The sequence below is a fragment of the Nomascus leucogenys genome, chromosome 22a (assembly GCF_006542625.1).
Source record: "Nomascus leucogenys isolate Asia chromosome 22a, Asia_NLE_v1, whole genome shotgun sequence".
Lineage (NCBI taxonomy): Eukaryota > Metazoa > Chordata > Mammalia > Primates > Hylobatidae > Nomascus > Nomascus leucogenys.
In genome coordinates, this window is record NC_044402.1 from 17,693,832 (window position 1) to 17,714,487 (window position 20,656).

At 40.0% G+C, this 20,656-nt stretch overlaps 1 long non-coding RNA gene across 1 annotated transcript in view; it reads right to left on the minus strand.

The window, feature by feature from the left end:
• Positions 1 to 10,193: 10,193 nt before the first annotated feature.
• Positions 10,194 to 20,656, minus strand: part of LOC105737985 — a 67,928-nt gene continuing 57,465 nt past the window's right edge. Inside the window, exons 3-4 of the long non-coding RNA XR_001113697.2 lie at positions 13,376 to 13,494; positions 10,194 to 10,705 (exon numbers count right to left, since the gene is read on the minus strand). This is a non-coding gene — a long non-coding RNA (uncharacterized LOC105737985). The remainder of the gene's footprint in view (positions 10,706 to 13,375; positions 13,495 to 20,656) is intronic.

Sequence of the window (20,656 nt, forward strand, 5' to 3'; positions counted from 1 at the left end):
ATGAACCAAATACCTATGTACTCTGTTTTTCGACCTTAAAAAATTATTCACTAAGAGGGCACATACTGGCAATATGCAGTCATTATCAGTGTAATGAAGAACCCAAGTGAAGGCTACTTGGGATGCTCTAATGTGTCTGTTTTATGAAAGTATAAAAGGCCTATTTACTTTTCAATTGTTTTATTGCAGTCCAAAAAAAACTATCTCTTCCAATTTATGACTAATCGTGGATTTTATTATTCATGGTCTAATTCTGCAGCAGAAGGTTACAGAAGCAGGTACACATTAATTCTCCTCAATTTGGAGCCTGAGAAAGATGATTGATGGCAGCTCAGCTGCCCTCTGGCCCTCACTCCTGGAGCTTAACCTTTACATATGGATACTAAACAGGCCTGGTGCAATCCTGGTGAGCCTCTCAATGAATATTTTCTTACTCAGAATAATCAAATTTTAAGAATGTGCTACAGGAAAAAGCTGTCACATTGAATTAGGTTAGCACTGTGACTTCATGGAAGTGGTCAGGTAACTCAATTGCCCCAGCCCAACAATATACAGGCATAATTTAGTTCACTTAGAGTTAAGAGGACAAATCATTTAAAAAAATGTCCTATTTGAGTTTGTTGAAGGCAAGCAAGGAACTGTGGGGCAATGGATGATTCAGAGCGGTTATAGGAGCTGAGCTAAGAATAAAATGGGCATCAAAATACTCTGTATTCTTTATAGAAATGCTTATAAGTAAATTATATAATGCTGTATAGTTTACAAAGCTCTCTCACTTACAGTCTCTTTTGACTCTATGGGAGATTCCATAAAGAGATAATATTGTCTTAATTTATAAATGACGATACTGAGTATACTGAGTATCGGAGGCAGTGCTTCATTCAAGGTCACTTGGCTGGTTTGTGGGACTAGAAGCTGAACTTAAGTTGTTGTTATGGGTTGACTTGTGGCCCCCTGCCACCATAAAGATATGTTCAAGTCCTCCCAGTACTATAGAATGTGATCTTATTTGGAAATAGGGTTATTGCAGATATAATTAGTTAAGATGAAGCCATACTGGAGTAGGGTGGACCTTTAATCCATACAAATGGTGTCCTTAAAAGAAAAGGAGAGAAACAGAGGGAAGATGGCTATGTGAAGACACAGAGGCACAAGGAGAACACCATATGAAGAAGAAGACAGAAACTGGAGTGATGCTTCTACAAGCAGGGAACACCAAGAATTGACAGCCATCACCAGAAGCTAGGAGAGGCATGGAACAGATGCTCCCTGGGAGCCCTCAGAAAGAACCAACGCTGCTGACATCTTGATTTTGGATGGCTAGCCTCCAGAACCGTGAGAAATAAATTTCTCTTCTTTTAAGCCACCCAGTTTGTGGAACTTTGTTATGATAGCCCTAGAAAACTAATAATAGCTCCTAAGAGTAATAAAATTTTCCATTTATAGTGCCCTGACTGTGGCCCAGGTACTCTCCATGCATTATCATGAAATCTTTTAAGAGCGCTTCAAGGTCTATTATCATCAATGGCATTTTCATGACTTATCTTAGGTCAAATAACTACTAAGTAGTGGAGATCGGATTCCAACCCCAGCCCTGAGTTTAAACCTGTGCCGTGTCTACTTTGTCCATAAGCCATGGTGGTGTTTAAAAATGTTTGTGGCGTGAGATACCATCTCACACCAGTTAGAATGGCCATCATTAAAAAATCAGGAAACAACAGGTGCTGGAGAGGATGTGGAGAAATAGGAACACTTTTACACTGTTGGTGGGACTGTAAACTAGTTCAACCATTGTGGAAGTCAGTGTGGCGATTCCTCAGGGATCTAGAACTAGAAATACCATTTGACCCAGCCATCCCATTACTGGGTATATACCCAAAGGACTATAAATCATGCTGCTATAAAGACACATGCACACGTATGTTTATTGCGGCACTATTCACAATAGCAAAGAGTTGGAACCAACCCAAATGTCCAACAACGATAGACTGGATTAAGAAAATGTGGCACATATACACCATGGAATACTATGCAGCCATAAAAAATGATGAGTTCATGTCCTTTGTAGGGACATGGATGAAACTGGAAAACATCATTCTCAGTAAACTATCGCAAGGACAAAAAACCAAACACCGCATGTTCTCACTCATAGGTGGGAATTGAACAATGAGAACTCATGGACACAGGAAGGGGATCATCACACTCCGGGGACTGTTGTGGGGTGGGGGGAGGGGGGAGGGACAGCATTAGGAGATACACCTAATGCTAAATGACGAGTTAATGGGTGCAGGAAATCAACATGGCACATGGATACATATGTAACAAACCTGCACATTGTGCACATGTACCCTAAAACCCTAAAGTATAAAAAAAAAAAAAATGTTTGTGGCAGTGTGAGCGAGGGCAACCTCCAACCCTCGTGAGTTGCTTCTTTATTTTAGGTCTCCTAGGCAACTACTAACTCAGTTTCAACTCTTCTATGCTAACTTACGTGCGCTAGTTACTAATAATTACAAAATAGTGCCTGAAACACAGAAAAAAATCAGTATTTTTAAAACATGTAGTAGTAAGAACCTGTTACAGTGCTTCAAAATTTATAAAGTATTTTCACATAAATTCTTACTAGATCTTTTAAAAACAATTGGAGGCTACTTTAAGCAATTCTTATCTTTTTTCTTTCCAGTTTTTGTTTTTAAGATTTATCATATCCCCAACTGGATAGTAAGCTTCTAGAGGTAATGAATACATCGATTTTCTTCTCTTTCTTCTTCTGTGATACTGGTTCTTCCCCGAGTTCTACTGGATATACACTTACGGTCTTGCAATGATGATCTGTGTCATTCTGAAAATGGTTATCAAGAATAAACTGGATAATCTATATATAAAAAGCAAGAACAGAATTTTTTATTTTTATCTACTAAATCACAGAAATCATTGCTAATGTTTCCCAAATCTCACTGTAAACCATTTTAAGTCTTTCCCTCCTTTAATACACTGTGAGGTGAACACTAATAGCATCATCCTCTTTGCTCTATCAGACTCAGAGCTAGAGAGGGATCAACCCGCCTGTTCAGCCCTCCATAGTTCTTGGGGTCAAGGAAGATGAGAAAGTCCTTCCCAGAATATTCACATAAACTAGGACAGCCTTTCTAGGATCCAGGATGTGCCATAGCCTTGTTGTCACCTGTCATAGTGTTTGGCCTTCTTGGGTGATCACTAAATTCCTTGCTGGTTTTAACAAGTTATGTTTCATTTTTATTTTTCCCAATGTTAGTTTTCAAGATGTTCCTCTGTTACATAGATTCCCTAGGCAGCTTATTCAAAGTTGAGATAAGCAAACCTAAATTGACATACTTTGATTTTCAGTGATATGGGAGATGTCCATGATAAAACAACTGAGTAAAAAATGGCAGATAAAGATATGTGCAGTATGCTCCCAGTTCTCTATGTATCTTTCTGCTACTTGTAGATGTGTGATTTTGGGCAAGTTACTTATCTGATGAGCCTCAGTTTCCTTAAATGTGCATAATAATATGTACCTTGCAGGGTTAATGTGAAGATCAACAGTGATGTATTTGACACTCCTTTACAAATGTTGGAGAGTTATGCCTTGTCTTAGTTTGCTAGGCTGCCATGACAAAGTAGCACAGACTGGATGGTTTAAATATTAGAAATATATTTTCTCAATGTTCTGGAAGTTAGAAGTCGGAGATCAAGGTGTCAGTTGTTTCTTCTGAGACCTCACTCCCACCCTTCTTTCTAAGTTTAGCTCTTACATAGGAATCTTTAGGAAGTGTTTTTTCCTTTCAACACAATCACAAGGAATTAATCTTTCCCTTCAGGGTCCTAGGGCTCTTCGATGAACCTGCGTCAGAGCCATGTTAAATCTTACTTACCTTTGCATCCACCTAGGCCTAGGACAGGATTTGACACATAGTAGGTGTTTAAGAAATAACCCATTGAATTGCATTGAATGCCAGTTAATTAAATGAATGCTTTCCTGTTGTCTGACTTAGCTGGGGAATACTTTCATTTGACCAGCAGCAGACCACCCTGCAGGAAGCAGAGATCAGAGGAGTTAACATGATCCCAGACCATTTGTTAAAAAACTGAGAGTGAAGAAGTTTGTTTATTTGATTTCCTTCATATATGTTTTATGTTTAAGAAATCTATGGTAGGATATGTTTGAAGCAGCCTAACATTTGTGAATGTTAACATGAATGTTAAATGACTTTCCTGATATATAGACATACTTTGAATTTTTAGTCAATACGAGAAAAACTATTCTACTCAGGAAGTTCAGAATATCATGTAGGGTGATTATTTAAACTGCTTATGTAGGAGGATAAATAGGGCAAAAAGAAAGTCTGCTGTGAAAATGTGCAGAGATGATTTAAACAGGACTGTGTTTTGAAGTGTATGGAATGTACATACACGTACTCTTTGCCCTGAATGTACATGTACATATGTTTATTTGGAATGACTCTCCTAAGGATATTTGGGATTACAGTACAACTACATGAGTGGCTATATGAAATTCTTTTCACTGTAGGGGACTTCTCTTTCTTATATGAACCTCAGTTCCAAACAGGTGGACTTTTATAAAATCTTAAAGCTAAAAGTGTGCCTCACACACTTCCCTTTTCCAGGCTGGCTGCTTGTGCAAACCTGAGACAACACTAAGTGAGATGTTAGATGATCTGTAAACAGCTCAAGCAGTGAAGGGCCTGACAAATCTGTGCATAATCCATAGAGTTCTGCATTTTTACTACTTTTACAGCTGAGGTTCCCATCTTTATTGTTTTTGTAATAAAAACCTATGCTGTTGCTAATGAACATTTTTTTTTTTGTAAAAAAATCCTTTGTTCCTTACACATAGTAAGAGGTCAGTAAACATTTTTTGAATTGATGAACAAATGAACTGAAAACAGGTTTTTCCCAGCAAACTTCCAACTCCTCTAAAATGCTTGGAAGTGATCTTACTTCTCCCACATCCTCTTTTTTTCATTGATGACTTCACCATCCATTTACCCAGTGTTGGAGTGAAAGCATATGGGGCGGGAGGGTGCAATTAACACCTTCTTCTCTCATTTCCTACCTCCTGTCAATAAGTCCAACAACTTTTCTCAGATCTATTATCCCCACTAATTCATTCACCTTGTTCCTGCCTCAGACCATCGCCTTTCACCTAGGCAGCCTCAGGGATTTGTTCCAATACAGGTTTTACTGCCATGACAGAGATTAAACATAACAGTATTTTAAAACACAAGATAGAAGTGATTCTCTTTGTCACATAATGATCCAGGACTGTTTGCGGTCTCTTTCTTTGCAGGGGTTCAGATTCCTCCTGTGAAACCCAGAGATTTCACATGTAATTTAAACTCACGTCCCATTTGCCAGGGTTAGTAACATGGCTCATCTCAGTGCAAGGGGATAGCTGGGAAATGTAATTGTGTTAGTCTGTTTTCATGCTGCTGATAAAGACATACCAGAGACTGGGAAATTTACAAAAGAAAGAGATTTAATGGACTCACAGTTCCACGTGGCTGGGGAGGCCTCATAATCATGGAAGAAGGCAAGGATGACCAAGTCACATCTTACATGGATGGCAAAAGGCTGAGAGAGAGTTGTGCAGGGAAACTCCCCCTTATAAAACCATCAGTTTTCATGAGACTTATTCACTCTCATGAGAACAGCACGAGAAAGACCTGCCCCCATGGTTCAATTATCTTCCACCAGGTCCCTCCCACAACACATGGGAATTCAAGATGAGATTTGGGTGGGGACACAGCCAAACCATATCATTAATCTTCATTCTGAATAGCCTTGCATCCAGGTAAATTTTTATCCCTATGCAAGAAGAGAGAATGGATATTGGTGGGCAGCCTGAACGCTCAACCTTATCTCCTAACTGGCTTCCCTGCTCCTGGCCTCAACTAATTTGCCCTTTTCCTCAACTCATAACAAAGGCAATCTGGTCATACCTTTGTCTGCTCAAAAAGATTCAACAAGCTCCTCTCTATTGACAGATAAACTTTTAGCTCCCAGGGTGGACTGAATGGTCTATATGTTCTGGTTCTTGCCCAAGTTGCCTCCTATTTCTGTCCCTTTGGTACCTTACTTTCTAACTGCACTCTGGTATTTTTTAGTGAATAAAATGGGGTTTCTTTCTTCAGCACCTTAGTACATGCTACTGCTTCTTTAGGGATGGTATTCCACCTAATGAATTTCTAGTTGACTTAAAAAGCTGAGCTCAGAGTCATTTCCATCAGGAAGTCTTTGTTAGCCTTCCATCTCCCACCACTAACCAAGATAATTAATTGGTCACTCATTGCCACCTCATAGGTGCATTTGCCTATTTTTGCCTTTAATATGTTATGTAGTCATTTATCTGTTCACACACTTATCATCTCTTTCACATCATGAACATTATCAGATTCAACTCAGATATCCTCAGAGCTCAGTACAGTGCTTGCTACCGAGCAGTGGACAGTGAAAGAGAAGAAAGTAGAGTTTTGCATGGTGTCATATGCTAGAAAGAATATTGGACCAGCAGTTACTGGGCTTTCATGCCATCCTATAATTTATTAGCCTGAGTGACCAATGACATATCACATTCCCTCTCTGGGCTTCAGCTTTCTCATCCTTAATAGGAAGGGTTGGCTCAATAATCTGTAAGTTTCTTCCAGATCTAAAAGTTAGTAATTTTCTTATTTTTCTAATATAGCAAGTTGAAATGTAACCCTCCTCCACACCAGTATGTTACATTCACACAGCTGTGATTTTGCTAAAAATGGACACTTTCTAAATGTTAAAACAGTACATGTTAGAGAATAGTCAATTTAGATCCAAAAATCCTCACTCCGCTAAAGGATAAACACTAAAGCTTTGGATCCCACTCAGTATAAAACCATTCCAGAATGGAAGATGTGAAATGGCATTGTTTAAAAGTCTGCATCCAGATATATTTGCCTACCAAATAAATCTTGGATCTGAAAGAGTTGTAATTTAAATGCAGCTAACAAATGCACCATGGATTCTCTCTATGACATGGGTCCATAATGTGGGAAATTCTATACAACTCCTTTGTGTTGCCTTTTCTTTATCGAATTACACGGGGAATCTCGAAGGGTCTCAGTAACACCATTCTTTTCCATCTGAGCTCTGAAACAATTGAAAAGAAGACAAAATTGGTTAGCAGATGGAGATAAGCCTATCATCTTTATTGGTGTGAAAGATAATATGGAAAAGTATGGCTTACATTTGTGGCCAAGGCAGCTTCCTAGTACTGAGGCCTAGAATTAGACAGACATCCCCCAGCCAGGCTAGATTAGGATAAGCTTGTTCCCTAGCAAGTGCATGAATTAAGCATGCTCAGTTTCTCCTTACAAATTCAGCATGGCACCCTGCTACCTCTTCCCTCAAATCATCTTCTTCTTCTTCTTCCTCTTCTTACTCTCCTCCTCCTCCTTCTTCTTCTTCTTCTTCTTCTTCTTCTTCTTCTTCTTCTTCTTCTTCTTCTTCTTCTTCTTCTTCTTCTTCTTCTTCTTCTTCTTCCTTCTTCTTCTTCTTCTTCTTCTTCTTCTTCTTCTTCTTCTTCTTCTTCTTCTTCTTCTTCTTCTTCTTCTTCTTCTTCCTTCCTTCCTCCTCCTCCTCCTCCTTCCTCCTCCTCCTCCTCCTTCTTCTTCTTCTTCTTCTTCTTCTTCTTCTTCTTCCTCTTCTTCTTCTTCCCTCCTCCTCTCTCCTCCTCCTCCTCCTTCCTCCTCCTCCTCCTCCTCCTCCTCCTCCTCCTTCTTCTTCTTCTTCTTCTTCTTCTTCTTCTTCTTCTTCTTCTTTCTTTTCTTTCTTCCTCTTCCTCTTCCATTTTTTAGTGGGGCATGCCAGCTCCCCAGAATAAAGACTACATTTCCCAGTCTCCTTTGCAGTTCGCTGTGGCCATATGGCTTAGTTTAAGCAGACACAAGTAAGGGAAGTGTTGTGCCCAATTTTTAGGCAGAGTAAAGACATATGCTTTTCTCCCTAGTTTTTCTTCTTTCTTCTGACAAGAATGTGGATCTGGGGTGTCCATTCTGGATCATGAAATGGAAACTGGAATTTGTGAATGACAAGCAAATGGGAAAGAACCTGTGGCCCTGGAGACATCGTGCTATCCCTAGATGGCTTACCTCAAAGTTTATTTATGGGAGAGAGATGACCTTTTTTTGTTTTTTGTTTTTAGGTTATTTTTGAGATGGAATTTCACTGCTGTCGCCCAGGCTGGAGTGTAGTGGCATGATCTTAGCTCACTGCAACCTCCATCTCCCGGATTCAAGTGATTCTCCTGCCTCAGCCTCCCAAGTACCTGGGATTACAGGTGTTTGCCACCATACCTGGCTAATTTTTGTATTTTTAGTAGAGATGGGGTTTCATAGTGTCGGCCAGGTTGGTCTCGGACTCCTGATCTCAAGTGATCCACTGTGGCCTCCCAAAGTGCTGGGATTACAAATGTGAGCCACTGTGCCTGGCCAGAGAAGACCTTTATCTTGTTTAAGTCACTATTATTTGGAGTTTCCTGACCCTTAAGGCTGGGTCCTATTGTAACCTATATACTCTCCAATCAAATGAATTATTCCATCTCCTCCAGACAGAATGTTACACTAATTGATATCCCTCCACACAGAAGGGAGAGTTGGGAGTAGGGAAGGAGAGTTCCCCCTCTGACAAGTTTATTCATTCAACAAATTATTATATGCCACTTGTTATGTGCAAAATACTGCTCTAAGCACTTTACAATAATTAATTTAATCCTCATAGTGATCCTATAAGCTAGGCACTAATAATATTATCATCTCACAGATGAGGAAGCAGAGGCACAGGCAGGTTAGGGAACTTGCCCCAGGTGACATTGCTTGGAACTAATGGAGCTTGGGTAAAATCCTGGGCTGTCTACCTCCAGAGCTCCTGCTTTTCATTGCTACCTTATGCAGTGTCTTGTGAGAGACAGGAACAGACACTCTTGTGTTACCTCAAGTAAGGGAAGACTGTATTTAGAATCAATGGAGAGGTCAGAAAAATGAGAAAAATGTCTTAGTGATCACCTGAGATGCCCTGGTGTCTGGTCATCTTCTCAGCTGCATGCGCTGGTAGCTACTTTTGTGGCACCAATATGGTGACTCAGTCACTTCCTACTACTGCCAATTACCACTTCTCAGGCTTCTCGCCTTTATTTCTCTCAATTACTGGCTGTTTCTACTCAGTTACCATATGACATCTTATACATGTCTTCTGCTACCCGTGGCTTCCTAATTTTGTCTTCTCAACGTGTACACATTTCTGCTTATCTTATTTTCCATTAACAATAGTCTTCTCTAAACAGAGAACTGATGAAATCAGCCAGTTGTCTTCCAGTACTGAATGCCCAGTTGGGTAAGGCTTTTGAGCCAGTCACCATTTTTGGATAGTCTGCCCAGCCTCTCAAGGTCACCAAGAGTGCTGCAGGATATGTCTCACCTTCAAAGACTCTTTGCCATATAGTTTCTCACTCAGTTTCTCTAAGCAGGAGCCATGGCCAGCACGGAGTTTAGATATGCTGTCCCTATTATTTTCTCCTCATTATTCTTTCTCTTTATATCCTATGAGTGTGAGGGGAAGTCTGAATTGTTTTCATAATAACAAAAGACATGGGACATTCAGTGTTTGAATGGGATATTCAATGTATGCCTTTTCTTTTCCTATATATCATCAAAAGAAAATGGAATAAGGTTTGGACATGTACCCAAAGATATCTTTCAACTCTCACATCTAGTCTAAACATTGCACAGTCTTCTTCATAGGTGGTTGGCCAGCCTATCACTAAATGCCTTTGGATCAGTGGCTACTCTGGTTCAATCTGCTGTGACCAGAGTATTGGTTATGAACAAGTATGGAGACTGTAGTCTTCTTCATAGATTCTTCTCTAAGAATAGTAGCAGAAGACAGGGCATAGGAAGGTTTGGCGTGGGGAAAGATGGGTTGATTCACTCAAGGTTTCATGGGTTGAATATAATTTTTGCATAACCATTGATTTCTGAACACTTTTTAGTGACTCTAGGTGTTTAGAATTTGAATTAGGAGGTAACCAATTATAGTAGAAAAGAGCACTGGACTGGAAGTTCTAATCTGAGCTCCCTGACAAAGGAAGAGAGTGAGTCCCTGGTCTCTTGTCTTTTCTTTCATTTTCTTTTCCTCCTTTATTTTCATTACAGGAGTACAGAAATTGATTAATTACAATCTTTAGTTCATGACTTATTATTGATTTGTAAATGGCTTGCTTTTATTTGTTTAGTTACTTATTAGTAACTTACTACTGGTGAACTATATTTTAAAACAAAAGCTAAGATTTTTACAATAATCTATATCTCCTTGCATTAGTTTTTTTATTGCTGCATAACAAATTACCACAAATTTAGCAGTTTAAAATAATATCCATATATTTTCTCACAGGTTCTGTGGGTCAAGAGTTTGGAGAGAGTTTAGCTGGGTTTTCCATACCAGGTGTCACAAGGCTTAAATCATGGTGTTGGACAGACTGTGATCTCATCTTGAGGCAGGACAAGGAAAGCTCCCTCAGGTGGTTGGCTGAATTTGTTTCCTTGAGGCTGTAGATGTGGAAGCTTGCATCTTCAAAGTCAGCATCATGTCCTTTGCAGGAACATGGATGAAGCTGAAGACCATTATCCTTAGAAAACTAATACAGGAACAGAAAACCAATATTGCATGTTCTCACTTGCAAGTGGGAGCCAAATGATGAGAACACATGGACACATAGAGGGGAACAACAGACACTGAGGCCTTCTGGAGGATGGAGAATGGGAGGAGGGAGAGGGTCAGGAAAAATAACTAAAAGATACTAGGCTTAATACCTAGGTGATGAAAGAATCTGTACAACAAACCTCTGTGACACGATTTTACCTATATCACACCCCTGCATATATACCCCTGAACTTAAATTAAAAGTAAAAAAAAAAATCAGCAATGAAGAGAAAGAGTTTCTGCTGCTTTAAGTACGTGACTTCTAAACTCATTTTAAGGGCTCTCCTGATTAGGTAAGCCCCACCCAGGATAATTTATCTTTTGATTATTTAAATCCAACTGTTAGGGACTTTAATTACATCTTCAAAATTCCTTCATCTTTACCATATAACAGGACTTAATTACAGAAGGGATATCCCATCACCTTTGCCACATTGTATTGGTTAGGAGAAAGTTACAGATCCCACCTACAATTAAGAGGAAGAGATTATACAAGAGTGTGGGTCACTGGGGGTCATCTAAGAATTCTGCCTGCCACGTTACCCCTATGGAATTCCTCCAAATTCCCACACTCCTGACTCTCTCCCTCCAAATCTCATCATTCCTTAGCTTTCCTTTCTCTATCAACTTATTTACCTTGAGATTTGCTTTTTAGTCAGTATGATATTGCTAAGATTCACCCATATTGACATATGTTTTTATAATCCATTCATTTAAACTCTACTTAATATTCCATTAAGTGAATTTTTATATGATGAATTAATTCACTCTCATGTTGATGGGCAGTTGAATTGTTTCTAGATTTTTTGCTACTGTGAAAATGCTGATGCAAACATTTTTGCACATGTCTCTTGTTGATGTATAAGAATATATTTTGAGGATATATGTAGGAGTGAAATTTCTGGGTCACAGGATATATTAATTTCAACTTTGGTAGAGAATGTCAAGTTTTTCTAAATTCACATTTCTATCAGCAACATATAGATCCTATGGCTCTATTTTATCTCTTGGCATAGATTGATTTTTACACTTTTGCCTGAAAAAGCCATGGGAATTGGTACCCCATTCTAGCCTTAATTGCATTTCCCGGCTCCCTGATAACGTTCAACACCTCTTTGAATGTTTGCAAGCCATGTGTTTCATCTGCAGAACATCTGCCCATGGATTTCCCTACTTCTTATTGAATTGTCTTATTTTAATATTTATGTGTAGGCATTATTTAGACATCCAGCTTTACTTTTCTTGCCAGAAGTATAAAGGAATTGGGGAAGATGCTTGTTAAGTTCCTTCATCTGTAAATTGGGATAATCGTTCTTGCCATGCTTACTTTTCAAAGCTGATGCAAAGATCAAATGAAAAAATATATGTGAAAGCACTCTGTACACTAAAAAGGAAGGAATGACTTGTTTTAGGGTAAATAAACCTGATAACTTGTAAATATGGAAACATTCAACTTTGAATTGGGAGGCAATTTAGTGTGGTGATTAAACACACAGATGGTTGCACCAGATTGCCTGGGTCCAAATATCCTCACTCCAGCAGATACTAATGATGTGAACTTAGGAACTTAGGTGATTTATTTAACCTCCATGTCCCAATTTCCTTATCTAACAAATGAGAGATAGTCATAGTCTCTAGCTCAAAGAGATTTTTTATAGGATTGAATGAATTAATACATAGACAAGATCGAGAACAGTAGCAAATAATAAGCACTATATTAATACCTGTTGAGAATATTACTTGACTTGGATTTCCACAGTTCCTGCTGAATGTTCTGCTAATCAAATTGAGGACAGGTACTTCCACACACTCCCATATGTGTACATTCTTTTCATATTGACCCATTTCTAACAGGTCAAAATAGTTTATTTTTTTCTTTCATGAATAACTCTTGAGTATGGAATTAGTGGCTGGTGGAAAAATATTAACTCAGGCCACTGAAGTATACATGTAATAATAGAATACAAATAGCATATTATATAATAACAATATATCATAGAATGCGTAATTCTGCCTCTAAGCTCTTATCCTGGTTTAATAGCCTGTGATCCTGTAAGGGGTATTGAATTACTTATCCCGGGCTGCGTGAAGCATGACAACAAGGCATGATAGACCTTAAATTGCACTGCTTTGTTGAGCCTGAAATCACATTTGAGGCCATAGTTATTGTCCAAGTAAAATGGACTGCCAATTATTTGAATAAAGAGAAGTGGTATTGTTTTATATTAGTTATCTTTTTCTCTCATTAATGGAGTTCATTTGGGCCCATTTTTCTACCTTTTCTTTGTTCTTCTGTGACTTTCTGAAGACTACTGAATCCATAGATGGCTTTTATCCACTCCAGACAGATAGAAGGAGTCCGATTCTTCTAATGAATGTATTTTTAGCAACAATTAAAGCTTATGTATCCTGCTTTTCGAATGCATCCTGCAGCATTCAGAACCACCTGCATTCAGCCTTCAGGGACCTGGACTGCTTTGCGGATGGTTTAGCTATCAATGGAAGGCATAAACACTGCAGGTTGTGTGTAAGCTTGAGAGGGTAGCTAATTATGCTAAACAAGAAATATTAATAATGCAGGATGTGCAAACAAAAACACTCTTACCAATTTCAAGACATTATTCTTCCTTTCCTCTTCCTGCTCTCTCCCTCCCCACTCTCTTCTACTCATCTGAAGAACATAATAGTAGCAGAAGGTGGGGCTCCTCCAGCAGATACTGGATCCTAAAAAATCAAGAGATGACAATGACAATAAAATTACCCATCCTGAGAAAGAGAAACACCATTTTTATCTGTCTTGGAGCTGGATTTTTATGAAAGGTTTGGAAACCATGGCAGTGCAGAAACTGGAAGAAATTAAAACTGGTAAAGACTGTCACGGAGAGTCCAGTCAAGTGTTAGGGTAGGGTCTTGTCAGAGACATCCTGGGTCACTTCCCTCCAGACCTGAACAAGGGGAGGCTTGGCATGCGGAGAGGTAAGGGTTGGGTCCACTGGGAGGACAAATTCTTTTTTCCTGCCATTGGAGTAAGAAAGTCTGAATAAACATTTTTCAGGAGGCCCTGTCAGCTGATCTAAACTTAGTTCTCTTAGGCTAAGTCCCCCAAAAGAGTCTTTCGAGATCATGGACAGGTATGCTGGTTATCTTTTCCTGTGTAACCAAATATCCCAAAACTTATTGGCTTGACATAATGACTTATGATTCTCTGTTGATGGTTGATGGGCTTGGCTTGGCAGTTCTTGTTGGGCTGTCTCACATGGTTGCACTTAGATAGCTGCAGGTGCTGGCATCATCAGAAGGCCCAAATGAACTAGATATCAGCCTGGCCTCGGTACTCACAGGTCCAGTCCCTAATACCCTTCCATGTGACAAATATGGCACAGCATCACCTCTGCCATGTTCTATTGTTCTAAACAGGGAAAGGCCAACTCAAATTCACCCAGAGAATGGAGTCACCTGTGGGTACTAAGAGGAACCCATTAGGAATAGGATGGGGGCTGTCTTTGGAGACAAACTGCTACACAGTTTGTCCCCCTTGGGAAGTTTCCCAGGAAACATACCCACAGAGAAACACTGGAGACCTTTAGTGCTGGGCCTAGCAGGAATTCCTTACTGGTGAACTACTTTTCAACCTTTAGCTTTCAGCTAAAACATTACTTTCCCTAGGATGGCTGTCCAAGGCTCTGTTATTAAATTAGGTTTTCCAGCATTTTTGTTTTATAGCATTTATCACAGTTTGTAATGACATATTTCTATGATTATTGATTTAACATATGTCTCCAACACTGGACTGAACTCTCTGAGGACAGGTGCTCTGCTTTTCCTGCTCCCCACTGATTCCCTGCACTTAGCTTGGTGCTGGCTCTCAGTAAGACAACAGGCAACAGTTATAGTGGAATGAAGACATAGGTGAGTGGTTAACATCAACATATCTGATCTTGCCAACCAGCTTCTATGGTTTGCACAGAGATTTCTGCAAAGAGGAGTCTCTCTTTCATTCATTGGTTATGTTTTAAAATCAAAATTTACCGAGAGAGAGAATTTCAGAGCCTCATGGATTTCAGATCAAGAACACCTAGTTTAGGTGTTACAGCATAAAATATACTGCACTTATATTTTTAGTTATATTATTTTGGATTTATTTAGAATGGCTACGGAATGTCCTTCTTTGATGAGAAGTTAAAAAACCTTCTACATCCTAGATGTTTATAATAACATAAAAGCTAGAGTTTGTGTCAGAAGAGCTAGCATCTACAAGAGGTTGAAAAGTTCATAAAATATTCTAAGCATCAGGGTCAGAGGGTATTTTACTTTAGGACCTGTTTGCATTTCAGATCATGCTTCCATTTCATGACAAACTAAACGTACCCTTGAATCTGCTCTGAACATATTTCACATGAGTATTTATCTGAATGTCAATAAAATATAGAGCAGTTGCAAAATCATCCAGCACGGATGAAGTTTTATTGTTTCAGGTCAGTTGACCGTCACTCTGAGAATAAAACAGTGAGCGCCTAATGCACTGGAGTAAGGAGTATGGATTTTGTTTTAAATGAAGCTATTGGAAGTTTTTCAGTTGGAGAAAGACAGGATCATACATTTTAAAGAAATATCCCAGGTGCTGAGTGGAGTTTAGACTGTAGTTTATGGATGAAAGAAGAAGACTAGCCAAGAAGCTACTGCAATTGCCCAGGTGGGACATACAGGTAGCAGTCAAGACCAGAGGTGAATGACTAGAATAATGAAGGAATTTAATATCATATCATATTTATACTTAAAAAGCCAGGAGATGCTTAGATGTTTCAACTGGGAATATGAGAGATGCCTTCAAATATATGACAGCTGTCATGTAAAAGATGGATTAAAATTATTCCGAATTTCAAAAGGCAGAACCATGAGCGGAAACCACAGGGCATGAGATCCAGGCTCAGAATAATTTTATCTTTGAGCCATGCAAAGATGGAAGGGGCTGCCTGGGGAGGCTGTGAGTTCCCATCCCCGACCGTGTTCCAGTAGGGAATAGAGGACCTCTCAGAGCAAATGTGGTGGGTCTAGGGAGGGATCGTGGGACCAGATGACACTTAGATGTCCTTTGGAGATTTGGGGAAATGTGGCAGTAATGAGAGCGGTGGATATTCTCATTTTGGTGTTACACCACTAAGGTAGAGAAAATTAACAGTTATGTCACTCTTCTTGAAGCTCTTCAGACAAGGACTCCAGAGTATTTGGCACATAGCATATCCAAGGTGGTGTGTTGCTACTGTTGACCTATTTCGTAGAGATGCATAAGCTTTTCTTTTCACTTCCTGGCTACATTTCTCAGAATATTTTTCTTTAATCTTCTTTAGAGATATGCAGTAGGGTAAGACTCTAAGATCTGGATTAGAGAAACCTAGCTTGAAATTCTCTGTCCACATTGCTAATTGCATGAGTGTCAGCAAATTATTTAATGATTCTGGGCCTCATTTAATCACCTATTAAATGGGGATAACACTACTTATTTCCACAGTTGTTGTAAGAACTAATCTGTACAAAGTTCCCAGCATCCTGGAAGATATTAATACATAGTAATTGTATGTAGATAAAAAACCCCAAAACAAAAAGCATTTACTTATGCAAGCCAATGAAACTTAGTCATTATGTATACAAATTGGAAGGTACAAATCACAGTAAGTGAAGAGTTAACTGGCAAAAGGAAATGCTCACTGATTGAGTTGATGAAGTTCTAAACTTCAGGATATTATTTATTTTTTTCCTCTAATTTGATGCATCTTTAAAGATAACCATTTATACAAATTCTTAAACACTCTAAGAAATTAGCCACAGTTCAGAGGCAATAATGTATGATTCTTGGAGCTTTCTCCAGGCTAGTGCTGGGAAGCGGGAGGGAGTAATTGAGCCTCTGGGATGAGTGCACTTCTTCCTGTGGATACTGGGTGGGGGTGAAATTGGTCTTCAAATAAACATGATTCATGGCTTAATGGAGAAACTGCAAAGTTCCCCATGAAAATGGAATAGCAAGTCAGTTCATTATACTGTAGTTATTGATATTGCAATCTGCTCCCAATGCAGGCAATTACAAATCCATTTAGGAAAGAGTGTGATTGGGATGTTTGTTTGTATTCACCTAACCATTAGGTGCCTGGACAATGTTTTTCAAGTGAGACTCCTCCACCACCTTTGGGTTCTATTCATTTCTATATCTCTAGCACCTGTCACAGTTGCCTGGCACATTGATGGTTTTTGTTAACATTTGCTGATTCATTAGAAATTCCCTCATTATGCAGCCTCTGATGTGCTTTTGTCCACCCAGCACAGGGATGCTCAGAAACTGCTTATAACATTACCTTTTTGTGTATATGCATTATATGTGCCCCCTCACCCCAAAGGCTTTGGTTCTCACCTAGTACCAATCTTGAACGCACATCCTCCACAGCTCTTATATTTACAGTGAATGACCCATTCACACCAATGCAATAGTGTGCATAACCTGCTTATGCATGAGACTTTCCCTATTTTCTCAGAGTTTCCTGTAAAGCCCCAAAGCTGAAGAGAGCAGACGAGGTCCCCCATATTTTTACAAGAGTGTCAGGAAGCTGGCACAGGTGCCTTCTATGGCTTTCTGGGTAATCTATTGATACTCTGACTATCACTACTGCCCACCACATCCTAACTATCCTATATAAAGTGAAGACATGACATTTGAAGGAAACTCACCCAATAGTTCATCGATGTGGGGGAATTTTGGCTTAGAGGGGAGTGCTGTGACATTGTCATCTCCAGACCCATGTAACAGAGTTCCAAGAAAACTGTCATAGAGTTTAGAAGTGGGTGCTTCAAAAAGGGGAGGCTGGTATCTCACTCTCTGCCTGGATGCTGGCTGAGCTCAGAAGCACGCAGTCATTCTAGCTCTGCCACAGGGAGTGGAGGCAGAGAATTCCCGAAGGACTTGACTCCTTGACACTGGAGCTTAGAGTGATCCCTGAATATAGAGAATGGGGCATAATTACAACCTGGACGATTGTGGAGGTATGAGGGTGGATGGTGCAGCTTGCAATGGCTGAGTTGAGAAAAAGGATAAGAGGGTCAGCATTTGGCAAGCATTTTCCTTGCCATGGGAGCTGCCCAGGCTTAAGTCATCTAGAAGGCATCTTCCTAAGAGGGCAGCACATGTGGGAGGGGACTCAGCTGTGGAAAGTACCATAGTGGGGGGCAGGAGCTAATATATGGTCCAAAGAGAGCAACTGGAGAGCACGCCACCCCCTCCAGGACCTGAACAGTATGGCAGTTCCCACTGTGACTCTGAGAACTCAGACACATCTCACAAGAAGCCAGCATTTGAAAGAGGGCAACACAGAAGGGCCACCTAGTGTCAGCCAAGGGAGAAAGATAACAGTGACTATCTAAGGGGGAAAAGAGACTTTTGCCACTTCCTCTAATCCCTCTTCATGTACTGACCCTGAAAAGGGCAGAAGAGAGGGAAGAAGGTGGAAGAACAGGTCATGCTCAACCTCTACTGCAAGTCCCCAAGCCAAGTTCAAGCCTGACTGGAGAAGGAGTAGGCGGTGGAGGCAGGTAGTGAGGAGAAAAGAAAGGGAAGGGGCCTGAAATTAGATGCGAGGTTCAAGTTTTATTTTAGATTAGACAGAATGTTAGAGTATGTAAAAATCTCCTTTAGAAAGGAGATCGTTTGTAAAAAAACAAAAGGGATTAGATAATCACTGCATCTACCTGGGATGTCATTAAAAGGTAGAGAAAGGCGATCCATCAGAATATGCAGAAAGCAGTGGAAAGAGAAGACTAAAACTATTACTGTTTGTATTCTTACTAAGTTCAGACTATTCATTAAAATGCTTCCATGTACGATGTAGATGTCACTGAAGAATTCATAGGTGATATGGAAGTGGGACTTACATCGCCCAGGGCCCGCTTACATCACACCTCAGCAACCTCATTAGATGTGCTTTTCCTTTCTGAATCTCACCAGCTCTGTGGAGCTGGTGGGTTACTCTCCCTCATGTTGCTCATTCTCTCCTCTCTGGATGCAAACTTGCATACCCCTCCTCAGAAGGCATTTTAGTGAGACCCCACGTGAAGGGCATGGCATTGAGGTCACTCTGCATAGGAAGGCAGCTTACATTCATATACACTCACCCTAGACTTCCTTCTTCCAAGAACAATGTCAGTAGCTAGGTTTAGAGATTGAGAGTGGTCTAATAGAAGACACTTTCATTTAGGCTAATTAAAGCAGGTATTGTGCTCAGCAAAGAAATCAAAGACAACTTCTTAGAGTAATCCTGGGTTCTCACTGAAAAATGCAGTGGGATCTCTTGGGTGTTAGATATGCAAGACTCACAAGATGTTTGGTATGTGCTGTTTAATACCCTGTTTCCCACATTTAGGTGAATTTCCTATTTGGGGACATCGTCTCCACCTAATTGAAAATTGCTGAGCTCTTACATTATTACCCAGATGGTTTTATAAAACAGTTTTGAGTTCTCATTTGCTTTTAGGAGATGAGTTCATTTAAAAAAGAAAATTTAAACAAAATATTAACAAATGAAAATGACAGTGATAGGTCTTTTATTTTGTGGGAATCATAAGAGGATAGGAAATGATGGAATTAAAAGCATCCTTGGAGATGGCTCTTCCATGGTAAGATTGTAGTAGAAGCTAAGGAGTGACAGCACTTAATATTTCTACATTGTAATGGCCTTTTGAGAGTCTATACTTCAGCAGTCTGTCCATGTGTGCAAATTTTGAAGGCAGGGACATTTAATCTACCTGCAATCCTGTTGATTACGTCTCCAAAGTATATTTTCAATCAATTCTTTTCTCTCTCTTTTTTTTTTTTTGTTTTTGAGTTGGAGTTTGGCTCCTGTTGCCCAGGCTGGAGTGCAGTGGCATGATCTCAGCTCACTGCAACATCCGCTTCCCAGGTTCAAGCAATTCTCCTACCTCAGCCTCCCAAGTAGCTGGGATTACAGGCGTGTGCCACCACGCCTGGCTAATTTTTGTATTTTTAGTAGAGACGAGTTTTCACCTTGTTGGTCAGGCTGGTCTTGAACTACTGACATCAAGTGATCCACCTGCCTCAGCCTCCCAAAGTGCTGGGTTTACAGGCATAAGCCACTGTGTCTGGCCCAATTCTTTTTGTCTTTACCCCCATTGCCACTACTTTAGTCTGGGCTCCTAATTGTCTCTTTGCTTCAATCCATTCCCCTAATAGTAGCTGAAGTGATATTAGAAAACTAATGGAGGACTTACGACTTAAAATAGTGAATTGAAATAAACTCACAGAATCTCTATTCTCCAATATTTAATAAATAGTGGGCAGGAGAGAGTACAAACCAGCCAAAAATATATCAACAATTTGATTGAATAAACAGACAAAAATCCTCTCACTCTGTTTGCATCTCTCCATATTTGGGAGTATTGGTGTAAAGGCCCAGGCTTTTGCTGCCTCACCAGAATGGCTTCTGGGGGATAGCTACTGGGTTAGCAGCAGAGTTAGGCTAACTCCTCCCCTCCTTTCCACACTAGAACCTCTCTTCTCATTTTTTGGTGGATAAAAAAGTTCCTCTCTGTGGTGGCCATGAGAATGTGCCTCTCAGATCTCCAACTGTAGGGACCAAGGGCTCCAGCTGCTTAGCTGTGAAATCCATCACTGAGTTTGTGTCAAATCCGTGTTTCCCAGCTATTAGCTGTGCCCAGTAGTGACATTGAAGCAGACCCATTTCTGAGAGATGCAAGACTCCACTGATAGGCAATTTTGGCTCGAGAACTCTGCAATGGCCTTGTCCAACTTTCCTTAGACTGCATAGCAATCTAGCAAGCTTCTACCTAGCCTTCCTTCCTTCTCTCTCTTCTTTACTCAGAGTCAGAC